At 38.7% G+C, this 14,014-nt stretch overlaps 1 non-coding gene across 1 annotated transcript; it reads right to left on the bottom strand.

Moving 5' to 3' along the window:
* Positions 1-401: 401 nt before the first annotated feature.
* Positions 402-509, bottom strand: LOC112773452 (small nucleolar RNA R71). Its single transcript, XR_003188001.1, has one exon. It is a non-coding gene; the product is annotated as a small nucleolar RNA R71 (small nucleolar RNA).
* Positions 510-14,014: the final 13,505 nt, after the last annotated feature.

Below are 14,014 nucleotides of genomic sequence, written 5' to 3'. Positions count from 1 at the left end.
AAGAAGTAATGGCTGAACCCAACAACAATGCAAGGAAGATGCTTGGTGACTTTACTGCACCAAATTCTAATTTATATAGAAGAAGCATCTCAATCCCTGCCATTGGAGCAAACAATTTTGAGCTAAAGCCTTAATTAGTTTCTCTGATGCAACAGAATTGTAAGTTTCATGGACTTCCATCAGAAGATCCTTTTCAGTTCTTAATTGAATTCTTGCATATCTGTGATACTGTTAAGACCAATGGGGTTGACTCCGAGGTCTACAGGCTTATGCTTTTCCTGTTTGCTGTAAGAGACAGAGCTAGAATATGGTTGGACTCTCAACCTAAAGATAGCCTGAACTCTTGGGATAAGCTGGTCACGGCTTTCTTAGCCAAGTTCTTTCCTCCTCAAAAGCTTAGCAAACTTAGAGTGGATGTTCAAACCTTCAAACAGAAAGAAGGTGAATCCCTCTATGAAGCTTGGGAGAGATACAAGCAACTGACCAAAAAGTGTCCTTCTGACATGCTTTCAGAATGGACCATCCTGGATATATTCTATGATGGTCTGTCTGAATTATCAAAGATGTCATTGGACCATTCTGCAGATGGATCCATTCACCTAAAGAAAATGCCTGCAGAAGCTCAGGAACTCATTGACATGGTTGCAAATAACCAGTTCATGTACACTTCTGAAAGGAATTCTGTGAATAATGGGACGCCTCAGAGGAAGGGAGTTCTTGAAATTGATGCTTTGAATGCCATATTGGCTCAGAACAAAATATTGACTCAGCAAGTCAATATGATTTCTCAGTCTAAATGGATTACAAGCTGCATCCAACAGTACTCAAGAAGCATCTTCTGAAGAAGAAGCTTATGATCCTGAGAACCCTGTAATAGCAGAGGTGAATTACATGGGTGAACCCTATGGAAACACCTATAATCCCTCATGGAAAAATCATCCAAATTTCTCATGGAAGGATCAACAAAATCCTCAACAAGGCTTTAATAATGGTGGAAGAAACAGGTTTAGCAATAGCAAGCCCTTTCCATCATCCACTCAGCAACAAATAGAGAATTCTGAGCAGAATCCATCTAGCTTAGCAAATATAGTCTCTGATCTATCTAAGGCCACTCTAAGCTTCATGAATAAAACAAGGTCCTCCATTAGAAATTCGGAGGCACAAGTGGGCCAGCTGAGTAAAAGAGTCACTGAAACTCCTCCTAGTACTCTCCCAAGCAATACAGAAGAGAATCCAAAAAGAGAGTGCAAGGCCATTACCTTACTTGGTGTGGCCGAACCCAGAGAGGAGGAGGAGGACGTGAATCCTAGTGAGGAAGACCTCCTGGGACGTTCAGTGACCAATAAGGAGTTTTCCTTTGAGGAACCAAAGGAATCTGAGGCTCATCTGGAGACCATAGAGATTCCATTGAACCTCCTTCTGCCCTTCATGAGCTCTGATGAGTATTCTTCTTCTGAAGAGAATGAAGATGTTACTGAAGAGCAAGTTGCTAAGTACCTTGGTGCAATCATGAAGCTAAATGCCAAATTATTTGGTAATGAGACTTAGGAAGATGAACCTCCCTTGCTCACCAATGAACTGAATGCATTGGATAGGTAGAAATTACCCCAAAAGAAATAGGATCCTGGTAAATTCCTAATTCCCTGTAACATAGGCACCATGACCTTTGAGAAGGCTCTGTGTGACCTGGGGTCAGGAATAAACTTAATGCCACTCTCTGTAATGGAGAAACTTAGGATCTTTGAGGTGCAAGCTGCCAGAATCTCATTAGAGATGGCAGACAACTCAAGAAAATAGGCTTATGGACTAGTAGAGGACGTGCTAGTAAAGGTTGAAGGCCTTTACATCCCTGCTGATTTCATAATCCTAGACACTGGGAAGGATGAGGATAAATCCATCATCGTTGGAAGACCCTTCCTAGCCACAGCAAGAGCTGTGACTGATGTGGACAGAGGAGAGTTGGTCCTTCAACTGAATGAGGACAACCTTGTGTTTAAAACTTAAGGATATCCTTCTGTAACCATGGAGAGTAAGCATGAAAAGCTTCTCTCACTGCAGAGTCAACCAAAGCCCCCACAGTCAACTTTAAGTTTGGTGTTGGGAGGTCACAACCAAACTCTAAGCTTGGTGTTGAACCCTACATTCAAACTCTAAGTTTGGTGTTGGGAGGTCCCAACAATGCTCTGAACATTTGTGAGGCTCCATGAGAGCTCACTGTCAAGCTATTGACATTAAAGAAGCGCTTGTTGGGAGGCAACCCAATGTTATTTAATTATATCTATTTTATTTTCTTTTGGTTTAATTATTCTGCAGGTCTCTATAGTTTTACTGAATTTTTAATTAGATCCCTATACTTTTTTTCTTTTCAATTGGGTCCTTATACGTTAATTTTTTTTTCAATTAAATCCCTGCCGTGAGAATACCGTCTAAGATAACAGAATATTCTGTTTAAAAAACGAATATTCTTCTGTTTGGATTAGGTATACTAACTGGATATATCTCTATTTTTTCAAAATACCCAAAAATCCCTTGGCATTTTGTCCCAAAAGAAAAAAAACCCTAGCTAACCCCCAATTTGCTCCCTGAAAATCGTGTGCGGTGCGTTCTCCTCCGTCGGTCCATCATCTTCATCTATAGCTGTTGATCCGTCGTCTTCATCCATAGCTTCCGTCGGTTTTTCGGTCTCTGAGGATCTGCACTGATTGATCCGTCGAAGCCCTGTCCGCCACTCGACGCGCCTCGCCTTATCTCGCCGCACCTTGCCTCGCCTTGCTGCCTGCACACTCAATCTGCCAGAACAGGTGAGTTAGTTTCTTCATTTTTATTTCGTTTTGGTTGTTAAATGTATAAGATTTTGAATTTTGTGCTGCTATTTGTTTGGTATCAAGTCATTCATGTCTTTATAGTTGTGTTTTATTTTTTGGCATTGATAATCTATTCACTGTAATTGCGTAATTCATGGGAAAGGTTTTAGACTAGTTACAAATGTGTATGGGAGCACTAAAGTATAGCTTCCTCAAATTTTTTTTATGCCGTGTAACTGTATTAATTGTAGGCATTGTGGTTCTGTTATATTCACATTGAGTACCTAGTGTTTCGAAGCAAAAATGTTTCTCACCCTGGTGATTCTCTCAATTCAATTACTATATTGTTTTTATTTTTTGAGACAGATTGCGATTCTTGGAGTTGGAAGCCCGGCTCCGGGAGTGGTGTCTGAGGGTGCAAACACCATGGATGTAGGTAGGGCTGTGTTGGTTTAGATAGAGCCCAGGACTAGGTTGGATGCAGGGACTTGGGGGACTATAGGGGTTGGTCTCAGTGCAATTCGGCTACAGTGGCTTGTCCAGATTGATTTGTTGTTGCAGTTGAAGGGGATTTTAGATTCGGATTTAGTGCCATTGAAGTTGAGGTATATACTGCTGAACCCATGCTTATGTTTATCTATTTAATTGCCCTTTCATTGTGTTATGTGGATTGATGCTCTTATCTTTAGTTGTATTTTTATCATCATATAATAGAATGGTTTTTATTGTAGTCTATACATTATTGAAAAAATGATAACATTTTGAGAATGGGATCAATGGGGATAAAACTAAGAAAATTTCACTTTGTTAGACCTAATAAACTCTCTCACTGCTTGCAATTTCACCATTCCAAGAGGAGATGTAGTAGTAGTTTTAATACCTTGAACATCGTCAATTGGATTATCACTGCTGAGGTATAATCTCTGGTTTACTTTTATATCTAGACCTTCAACTATGGCAAACTCCTTCAATAAATGACCTACAAGCTAACATTATATGCAAACATACTTGTCTTATCACAAGCATCTTGGATGCTTTGCTTAGTGGAGGTGGGTTTTGCAGTAGTAACCATTTGGATGTAAATTCTAATTGAATATAAGGTGCAAAAAATAAAAGGGTAATGCTTCAATATTGTTCATGCGAGATGAAGCTTAATATGTTTAGCAATAAATTCTGGTTCACATATTGAGTTTTATGCTTAGTAGGATTCATTCTTAAGGTGCTTTAAGTCAATTCAATCAGAACCTAGGAACTGGAATATTTATTTATTTCCTTTGTGGTGCTTTGGAGTTGTAATTCGATATTTGGTTCTGTTCCCTGTAAGGTCAGCGTATTGCTTTTACCATATTTGCTTACATGTGATGTATCATATGGTATTACTAATGAAATATTACTATTTGCCTAGCTAATTTTAGATGATACTTATCCTTATAGGGATATGCTTTGATGCTGACATTATCGAAAAGAAAAAAAAAGATTTAAAAGGACATGATTTAAATTAAAATTTGATATAACATGTTTATTCTTATGTCAATTTTTTAGAAATATGGCATTAGTTGAATACCTAAGGGTTTTTGTACAGGAATTTTGTTCCTAGAAAGGACTTTCTCAAACGTGGAGACTTGCAAAGTGCAAGGTTTTATGTTCATGTGCAGCCGGCACTTGGTGGAACTTTCACAGACATTGCAATGTGGATTTTCTGTCCATTCAATGGACCAAATACTCTTAAAATTGGAATGAAAAACATACCTTTTGAGAATTGGCTTTTAATTAAGATTTGGTGCTATTCATTTGATATTATTTGTTGTTGTTGACTTAGGTTTTCATTAAAAATCTTAGTGTGTTTTCTGATGTTACAATTTATCATATCTTCTAGAAAAATATTTTGTTGTGGCAAAGACGGTGTGATGATGCATTGTATTCCCTGCTCACTTTTGGTGTTCGACGGCCTGTGCGTCACTTGGCATCAGTTGCAATGGCAAATATCATATCTAAGGGAGATGGAATATCGGTTTATGCTAGAGCAAGCAGCCTTTAGGGATTTCTTTCTGATGGTTCTTGTTACCATAAGGAAAATTCATTTCTTCAATATACTTGTTTTTGAGTTTTTGTGAGCTAAATTGGTTCTCTTGTTTGAGGAACTATATAGAACTCAATTTTTGTAAACAATTTTAGTTATTATTCTATCAATGATTCTTGTTACCATATGCCATATATAAGTTCTTTCATTTTGTTGGTCATAATAAATACTTGAGTGATGAAAATTGAAGTTTATATTATACTTATTACTATTATTTTTCTGTTTCATTTTATCCATTATTTTTTTTTGTATATTCTTAAGATAAGGTATTTTGAAAGTCAAAAAAATAAAGAAACGGTATTTTTGGTACAATTTGTATATAAATAAGAAAAAAATGATAGTGATAAAATAAAAGGGATTACAGAAATATTTTTTATGTCATAGAATTATTAAATAGGGATTATAAGAATATCTTTCATTGAATATTTATAATTTCTCTAAATTTTCAATTAGGTCCCTATACTTTTTTTCTTTTCAATTAAGTCCCTAGGGGTATACAAGTAATTTCACAATTCACTAACATTTTTTCAACGTTTAATGTTAACAAGGACTAAATTGAAAAAAAAATAATGTATAGGATCCAATTGAAAAGAAAAAAAGTATAGGGACCTAATTGAAAATTCGGTAAAACTATAGGGACCTGCAGAGTAATTAAACCTTTTCTTTTTGTTATTTCATGTTTTATTAGGTTGATGATCATGTGGAGTCACAAAAACTACTAAAAAATCAAAAACAGAATAAAAAACAGCATAAAAAATAGCTCACCCTGGAGGAAGAACTTACTGGCATTTAAACGCCAGTAAGAAGCATCAAACTGGCGTTTAACGCCAGAAAGAAGCATCAAGCTGGCGTTAAACGCAAGAAACAAGCACCAGACTGGCGTTTAATGCTAGAACAGAGCATAGAAGTGGCGTTAAATGCCAGAAACAAGCAGCAAGCTGGCGTTTAATGCTAGAAATGCATGCTAGGGGCATTTTACAAGCCTAATTGGAGCATGGATGTTAAGTCCTTGACCCTGCTGGATCTGTGGACCCCACAGGATCCCCTCAGGATCTGTGGACCCCACAGGATTCCCACCTTTTCTTCTCTCCTCTTCACACCTTTTCATAACTCTCTTCCACAAATACCCTCCACCAATCACCTCAATCACTCTTCCCCATCACCTCTTCACCACTCACATCCATCCTCTCTTCCCCAAAAACCCCACCCACCTCCAAAATTCAAACTCTTTTCCCTCCCAAACCCAACCCTAATGGCCGAACCCTAAACCTCCCCCCACTCCTATATAAACCCATCATTCCTTCTTCATTTTCAAACAACACAACCCTTTCTTCTTCCCCTTGGCCGAATACACCTTCTCCCTCCATCTCCTCTATTTTCTTCTCCTTCTCCTTTTTTCTTTCTTCTTTTGCTCGGGGACGAGCAAATATTTTAAGTTTGGTGTGGTAAAAGCAGTACTTTTTGTTTTTCCATAACCATTAATGGCACCTAAGGCCAGAGAAACCTCAAGAAAGAGGAAAGGGAAGGCAATTGCTTCCACCTCTGAGCCATGGGAGATGGAGAGATTCATCTCAAAGGTCCATCAAGACCACTTCTATGAAGTTGTGGCCAAGAAGAAAGTGATCCCTGAGGTTCCTTTCAAGCTCAAAAAGAATGAGTATCTGGAGATCCAACTTGAGATCCAAAGAAGAGGTTGGGAAGTTCTCACCAACCCCATTCAACAAGTCGGGATCTTAATGGTTCAAGAGTTCTATGCAAACGCATGGATCACTAGGAACCATGATCAAAGTGTGAACCCGAATCCAAAGCATTGGCTTACCATGGTTCGGGGGAAATACTTAGATTTCAGTCCGGAAAATGTAAGGCTGGCGTTCAACTTACCAATGATGGAAGAAAACGCATGCCCCTACACTAGAAGGGTCAACTTTGATCAAAGGTTGGACCAAGTCCTCATGGACATATGTGTAGAAGGAGCTCAATGGAAAGTTGACTCAAGAGGCAAGCCGGTTCAATTGAGAAGACTGGACCTTAAGCCTGTAGCTAGAGGATGGTTGGAGTTCATTCAACGCTCAATTATTCCTACTAGCAACCGGTCTGAAGTTACTATAGACCGGGCCATCATGATCCATAGTATCATGATTGGGGAGGAAGTGGAAGTTCATGAGATTATACCTCAAGAACTCTACAAGGTGGTTGACAAGTCTTCCACTTTGGCTAGGTTAGCCTTTCCTCACCTCATTTGCCACCTATGAAATTCGGCTAAAATTGACATAGAGGGAGACATCCTCATTGAAGAGGACAAGCCCATCACCAAGAAAATGATGGAGTAAACAAGAGATCATGGATCTCAACAAGAGCATGAGGAAATTCTTCACTATGAAATCCCTGAGATGCCTCAAGGGATGCACTTTCCTCCACAAAACTATTGGGAGCAAATTAACACTTTCCTAGGAGAATTAAGCTCCAACATGGGACAACTAAGGATGGAGCACCAAGAGCACTCCATCATCCTCCATGAGATTAGAGAAGATCAAAGAGCTATGAGGGAGGAACAACAAAGACAAGGAAGAGACATAGAGGAGCTCAAAAGCACCATTGGTTCTTCAAGAAGAGGAAGACGCCACCCTCACTAAGGTGGACCCGTTCCTTAATCTCCTTGTTCTTATTTTCCTATTTTTCGTTTACTGTGCTTCATGCTTAATTATGTTTGTGTCTTTACTATATGATCATTAGTGTTTAAATGTCTATGTCTTAAAGCTATGAGTGTCCTATGAATCCATCACCTCTCTTAAATGAAAAATGTTTTAATTACAAAAGAACAAGAAGTACATGAATTTTGAATTCATCCTTGAAATTAGTTTAATTATTTTGATGTGGTGACAATACTTTTTGTTTTCTGAATGAATGCTTGAACAGTGCATATGTCTTTTGATATTGTTGTTTATGAATGTTAAATATGTTGGCTCTTGAAGAATGATGAAAAAGGAGAAATGTTATTTGATAATCTGAAAAATCATAAAAATGATTATTGAAGCAAGAAAAAGCAGTGAATACAAAAGCTTGCAGAAAAAAAAAGAAAAAAATGCAAAAAAAAAAAAAACAAAGAAAGAAAAAGAAAAAGCAAGCAGAAAAAGCCAAAAGCTCTTTAAACCAAAAGGCAAGAGCAAAAAGCCAATAGCCCTTAAAACCAAAATGCAAGGGTAATAAAAAGGATCCAAGGCTTTGAGCATCAGTGGATAGGAGGGCCTAAAGGAATAAAATCCTGGCCTAAGTGGCTAAACCAAGCTATCCCTAACCATGTGCTTGTGGCGTGAAGGTGTCATCTGAAAACTTGAGACTGAGCGGTTAAAGTCGAGGTCCAAAGCAGAAAAAGAGTGTGCTTAAGAACCTTGGACACCTCTAATTAGGGACTTTAGCAAAGCTGAGTCACAATCTGAAAAGGTTCACCTAGTTATGTGTCTGTGGCATTTATGTATCCGGTGGTAATATTGGAAAACAAAGTGCTTAGGGCCACGGCCAAGACTCATAAAGTAGTTGTGTTCAAGAATCAACATATTGAACTAGGAGAATCGATAACACTATCTGAATTCTGAGTTCCTATAGATGCCAATCATTCTGAACTTCAATGGACAAAGTGAGATGCCAAAACTATTCAAAAGGCAAAAAGCTACTAGTCCCGCTTATCTGATTGGAGCTAAGTTTCATTGATATTTAAGAATTTATAGTATATTCTCTTCTTTTTATCCTATTTGATTTACAGTTGCTTGGGAACAAGCAACAATTTAAGTTTGGTGTTGTGATGAGCGGATAATTTATACGCTTTTTTGGCATTATTTTTACATAGTTTTTAGTATGATTTGATTAGTTTTTAGTATATTTTTATTAGTTTTTAATTAAAAATAAAATTTCTAGACTTTACTATGAGTTTGTGTGTTTTTTTGTGATTTCAGGTATTTTCTGGCTGAAATTGAGGGACTTGAGCAAAAATCAGATTCAGAGGCTGAAGAAGAACTGCAGATGCTGTTGGATTCTGACCTCTCTGCACACAAAGTGGGTTTTCTGGAGCTACAGAAGTCCAAATGGCGCGCTCTCAATTGCGTTGGAAAGTAGACATCCAGGGCTTTTCAGCAATATATAATAGATGACGCAAACTAGTGTTCAACGCCAGCTCTCTGCCCTATTCTGAAGTTAAACGCCAGAAACAGGTTGCAAAGCAGAGTTAAACGCCAGAAACAGGTTACAACCTGGTGTTTAACTCCAAAAGAAGTCTCTACACACGAAAGCTTCAATGCTCAGCCCAAGCACACATCAAGTGGTCCCTGGAAGTGGATTTCTGCATCATTTACTTATCTCTGTAAACCCTAGTAACTAGTTTAGCATAAATAGGACTTTTTACTATTGTATTAGAGAGTCTTTGGTCATTCTGATTCCCCCTCTGGGGCCGAAGCCAATGAACACTATTATCACTTATGTATTTTCAATGGTATAGTTTCTACACACCATAGATTAAGGTGTGGAGCTCTGCTGTTCCTCATGAATTAATGCAAAGTACTATTGTTTTTCTATTCAACTCAAGCCTATTTCTTATCTAAGATATACACTTGTTCTTCAACCTGAGGAAGGTGATGATCCGTGACACTCATCATCATTCTCACCTATGAACGCGTGCCTGACAACCACGTTCGTTCTACTTGCAATAGCTTAAGTGCATATCTCTTAGCCTCCTGGTTCATGATGCATGGTTGCCTCGCCTGACAACCGAGCCTTCCATTCCATGAGACCAGAGTCTTCGTGGTATAGGCTAGAATTATTGGCGGTCATTCTTGAGATCCGGAATGTCTAAACCTTGTCTGTGGTATTCCGAGTAGGATCTGGGAAGGGATGGCTGTGACGAGCTTCAAACTCGCGAGTGCTGGGCGTAGTGACAAACGCAAACGGATTACGGAATCCTATTCGAGTATGATTGAGAACCGACAGATGAATAGCCGTGTGGTGACAGCGCATTTTGGACCATTTTCACTGAGAGGACGGGATGTAGCCATTGACAATGGTGATGCCCTACATAAGCTTGCCATGGAAAGGAGTAGGAATGATTGGATGAAGATAGCAGGAAAGCAGAGGTTCGGGAGGAACAAAAGCATCTCTATAAGCTTATCTGAAACTCTCACCAATGAATTACATAAGTATCTCTATCCCCTTTTATATTTTAATTATCAATTCACCATAACCATTTGAACCCGCCTGACTGAGATTTACAAGGTGACCATAGCTTGCTTCAAGCCGACAATCTCCGTGGGATCGACCCTTACTCACGTAAGGTTTATTACTTGGAGGACCCAGTGCACTTGCTGGTTAGTTATGCGAAGTTGTGACAAAGTGTGTGAATTACGTTCCGAGCACCAAGTTTTTGGCGCCGTTGTTAAGGATCACAATTTCGTGCACCAATAATACATATAAAATAAAGAGGCATTATATCATGACATGCAATGCTAACATCTACATTAAAAATATTTAAGATATGACATATAAAAAGTAGTATAAAACCCCTACCTCGATTGAAGTTTGTAGAAATCCTATATATATTCCAACCCAAATAGATACGATTCGTTACTGAAAAGAGACTTGATCCATGGCTAGACTTTACGTATATTTTTATGTAGGTATGAATCTTTGACTCGATAGAAAGGAAATATCCATATTTTGTAGCTATGTAGTTCAGAGAGGATATATTTCCAAACAATATATGAGTGATATTTGTGAATAGTTTGGTGAACGATTTAGAGTGAGAGTAAGGAAGTGAGAAGAAATAATGGTTTTTTGATCTTATAATGAAATAGAGACAATATATGAATGACAATTTATAGAGATAATAGAAGATAAATAATATAGGTTACCTACAATGTTTTGTATAAAAAAAGGGAATATAATAAGAAAGGAAGGACTCAAATAGCTCCTAGGTATATATGAATTGTGTTAGGAGAATCTAACTCGCATTTAGGTGAAATCTCCAAGCTGAAATATCACTTTGAAAGTCCTATAAAATTTTTTACGTTTGTAATTTGGAAATATATATTAAACGTAAATTTATAGATAATTGTGTTAGATTTAAAATGAATCTTAAACAAAATCAATCGGAAAATCACAACTTGAGATATTCCCAAAATACTTAGTATATCAGGTTGATTGATAAGAGCACGATTTTCTACTATGGAATTGTAACATATTTATCTACCTAATTTAATTTGAATTTGATTTTTTACTGAACTTAAAGAATAAAGCGAGTTTTCTAATCTTTTCATGTAACTAAAGATCATTCAAATCCCATAAGTATGAAATTAGTTATTACTATATCTTGAAAGGTGGTTTATTGTTGGTTAGGAATTCACTATAGCTAGTATTTTCATATTTTTTAATTTTAAATTAGATATGTTAGTTTTTCAAATGAATTATTTCTTAATTTTTATTTTGAATTTAAATCTTAAATCATTACCATTTCAATTAAGGGTTAATTATGGTTTTGGTCCCAAAAGTTTTTCACCAGAATCGAAATCGTCCATCTTCTAATTTTCGATTTAAAATCGTCCTTAATATTTTTTTTGTATTAAAATTGTCCTTTTAAATAAAATTTTTAATTTAATTCCTAAACTACCCCTATTTTAATAAAAAAATAAAATAATTTTTTTTTTAAAAAAAACGCATTTTGGGGGTGGGGGCAAAGGAAATGCGTTGGGGGTGGGGGGGAAAGGAAACGCATTGGGGGTGGGTGGGTGGGGGGAAAGGAAACACGGGAGGGAGGGGAGGAGTCCATCGCCATAGCCGCCGCCACCATCGCCGGTCCGCCCACGAGCCGCCGCCAGAACCACGACCAGAGGAAGACGGCGCCGCCTTCCCTTCATGTATCTTTCTGCCGCAACCGTGGAGTGCATCGCCGGGAAGGGGAGCCCGAGCTGCCGATCTACCCAGCCGTGGAGTGTGTCGCTGCCGTTCATGCATGCTCCTGCCACCACTGATCTACCCAGCCGCCGTCGCTTTGTCACCCACGATTCGCCTTCTGCATCTGCTTCTTTGTGTTTTGAATTTCTGATTTGGCTTTGTGCTTCTCTGTTGATTTGGCTTTGTGCTTGAATTTGTTGATTTGGCTTTGTGTTGATTTGTTGATTTTTTGCTTTCTGTTTCTGCTTGTGTTAAATTTGTGTTGATTTGTGTTGATTTGTTGATTTTTTGCTTCTCTGTTGATGCTGTTATTCTTGGAGTTGGAGGTGGAAGTGGAGGTGGCGGGTGGGGGGAAGGGGAGATGGGGAGGGGGAGGGAAGATGAATTCTCCCACTTTCACTAGCAAGTCTTCTACCACCCCATGTGGAAACTTAAATGTTCTGTCAGCCAATTAGAGTGCCATTCTTGTTGGCTTGACTTCCTCAATCTTCATCCTTCTCATCATGGTTAGGGACATGAGATTTATGCTAGCTCCCAAGTCACACAGAGCTTTCTCAATAGTGATATCCTCTATGATGTAGGGGATTTGAAAACTCCCCGGGTCTTTCAACTTTTGAGGCAACTTCTTCTGTATGATGGCGCTGCATTCCTCAGTCAATACTATGGTCTCTTTTGCCTCCTAATTCCTCTTTCTTGTTATAAGCTCCTTCAAAAATTTGGCATAGAGTGGCATTTGTTCTAATGCCTTAGCAAATGGTATGTTGATTTGGAGCTTCTTGAAGATCTCTAGGAACTTAGAGAATTGGCCATCCTTCCCACCTTTTCCCAGTCTTTGTGGGTATGGTGCTTTTGGCACATAAGGCTTCAAGACTGGTTTTGGTTGAGGTGGAGCAGGGGTCTCTTCTTCATCCTTTTTCCCATGCTTTTCTGTAACTTCTTCATGGTTGTCTTTGCTTGGGGTTCCTTCCTCCACAACCTTCCCACTTCTTAGTGTAATGGCCTTGCATTCTCCTCTTGGGTTAGTCATGGTATCACTGGGAAATGTGTGTGTGGGGAGTGGGATTTGCTTGGATAAAATCCCCACTTGTGCTTCTAACTTTGAGATTGATGCGCCTTGATTTTTCAGATTTGATCTGTATTCCTCTTGATTAGCGTCTATCCTTCTTTCAGTTTATGCTTGTCTGTCCATGAGGGTGGAGACTGCCCCTGTAATCTGTGATGACAGTTGTGCTATTGTAGCCTCCATCCTCTCAAAGTTGCTCTTGATTTCACATGGCTGCATAGTTGAGGGTGGTGTGTCTTGATTGAGGTTGTTGTGTATGGGTTGGTTGCTATGGCATGATGTGTTTTGTGAGTTATGGTAAGGTCTATAGTTTCCTGTTTGATGGTTGGGGTTGTGGGTGGAATGCTGATTTGATGGATAAGGTTTGTTGTGGTCTTGGTTGTGGTTTTGTTGGTTTTCCCACCCAAAATTTGGATGGTTCTTCCAACCTGGGTTGTATGTCTTAGAGTGTGGGTCATATGGTGGTCTGGATGAATTGTTCACATAATTAGCTTGTTCCCAGTCACCTTCACATTCTGGTGCATTCCCTTCTTGTTGAGGAATTTGGTCTTGAATGACTGAGGCATGATTGGCCTCTATCCTCTTGGTTAAGGCTGCTATTTGGGATGCAATTGCCTTGTTCTGAGCTAACAAAGCATCTACAGAGTTGAGTTCTAGCACTCCCTTCTTCTGAGTCCTTTCTGAAGCATAGAAATACTCATTTTCAGCTACAGTCTCAATGACATCTATGGCCTCTTCAATGGTTTTCTTTTTGTTGAATGAGCCTTCTGAAGAATGATCCACGATCTTCTTTGATTCATAGGATAGCCCCTCATAAAAGATATGTAGTTGTACCCACTCATTGAACATTTCTGGTGGGTATCTTCGTGTCAGATCTTTGAATCTCTCCCATGCCTTATAGAGTGTTTCTCCATCTTGTTGTCTGAAGGTTTGCACCTCAGCTCTCAGCCTGTTGATTCTTTGTGGAGGGTAAAATCTTGCAAGGAATCTGTTCACAACCTTCTCCCATGTAGTTAGGCTATCCTTGGGGAACGATTCCAACCACTTTGCTGCCTTATCTCTGAGTGGGAAAGGGAATAAGAGTAGTTTGTAGATGTCAAGGTGTACCCTGTTGGACTTTACAGTATCACATAT

This window comes from Arachis hypogaea, chromosome 18 (assembly GCF_003086295.3).
Source record: "Arachis hypogaea cultivar Tifrunner chromosome 18, arahy.Tifrunner.gnm2.J5K5, whole genome shotgun sequence".
In the NCBI taxonomy this organism is placed as follows: domain Eukaryota; kingdom Viridiplantae; phylum Streptophyta; class Magnoliopsida; order Fabales; family Fabaceae; genus Arachis; species Arachis hypogaea.
Note: the sequence above shows the minus strand (reverse complement) of the source record. Positions and strands in the feature narration are given on the sequence as shown.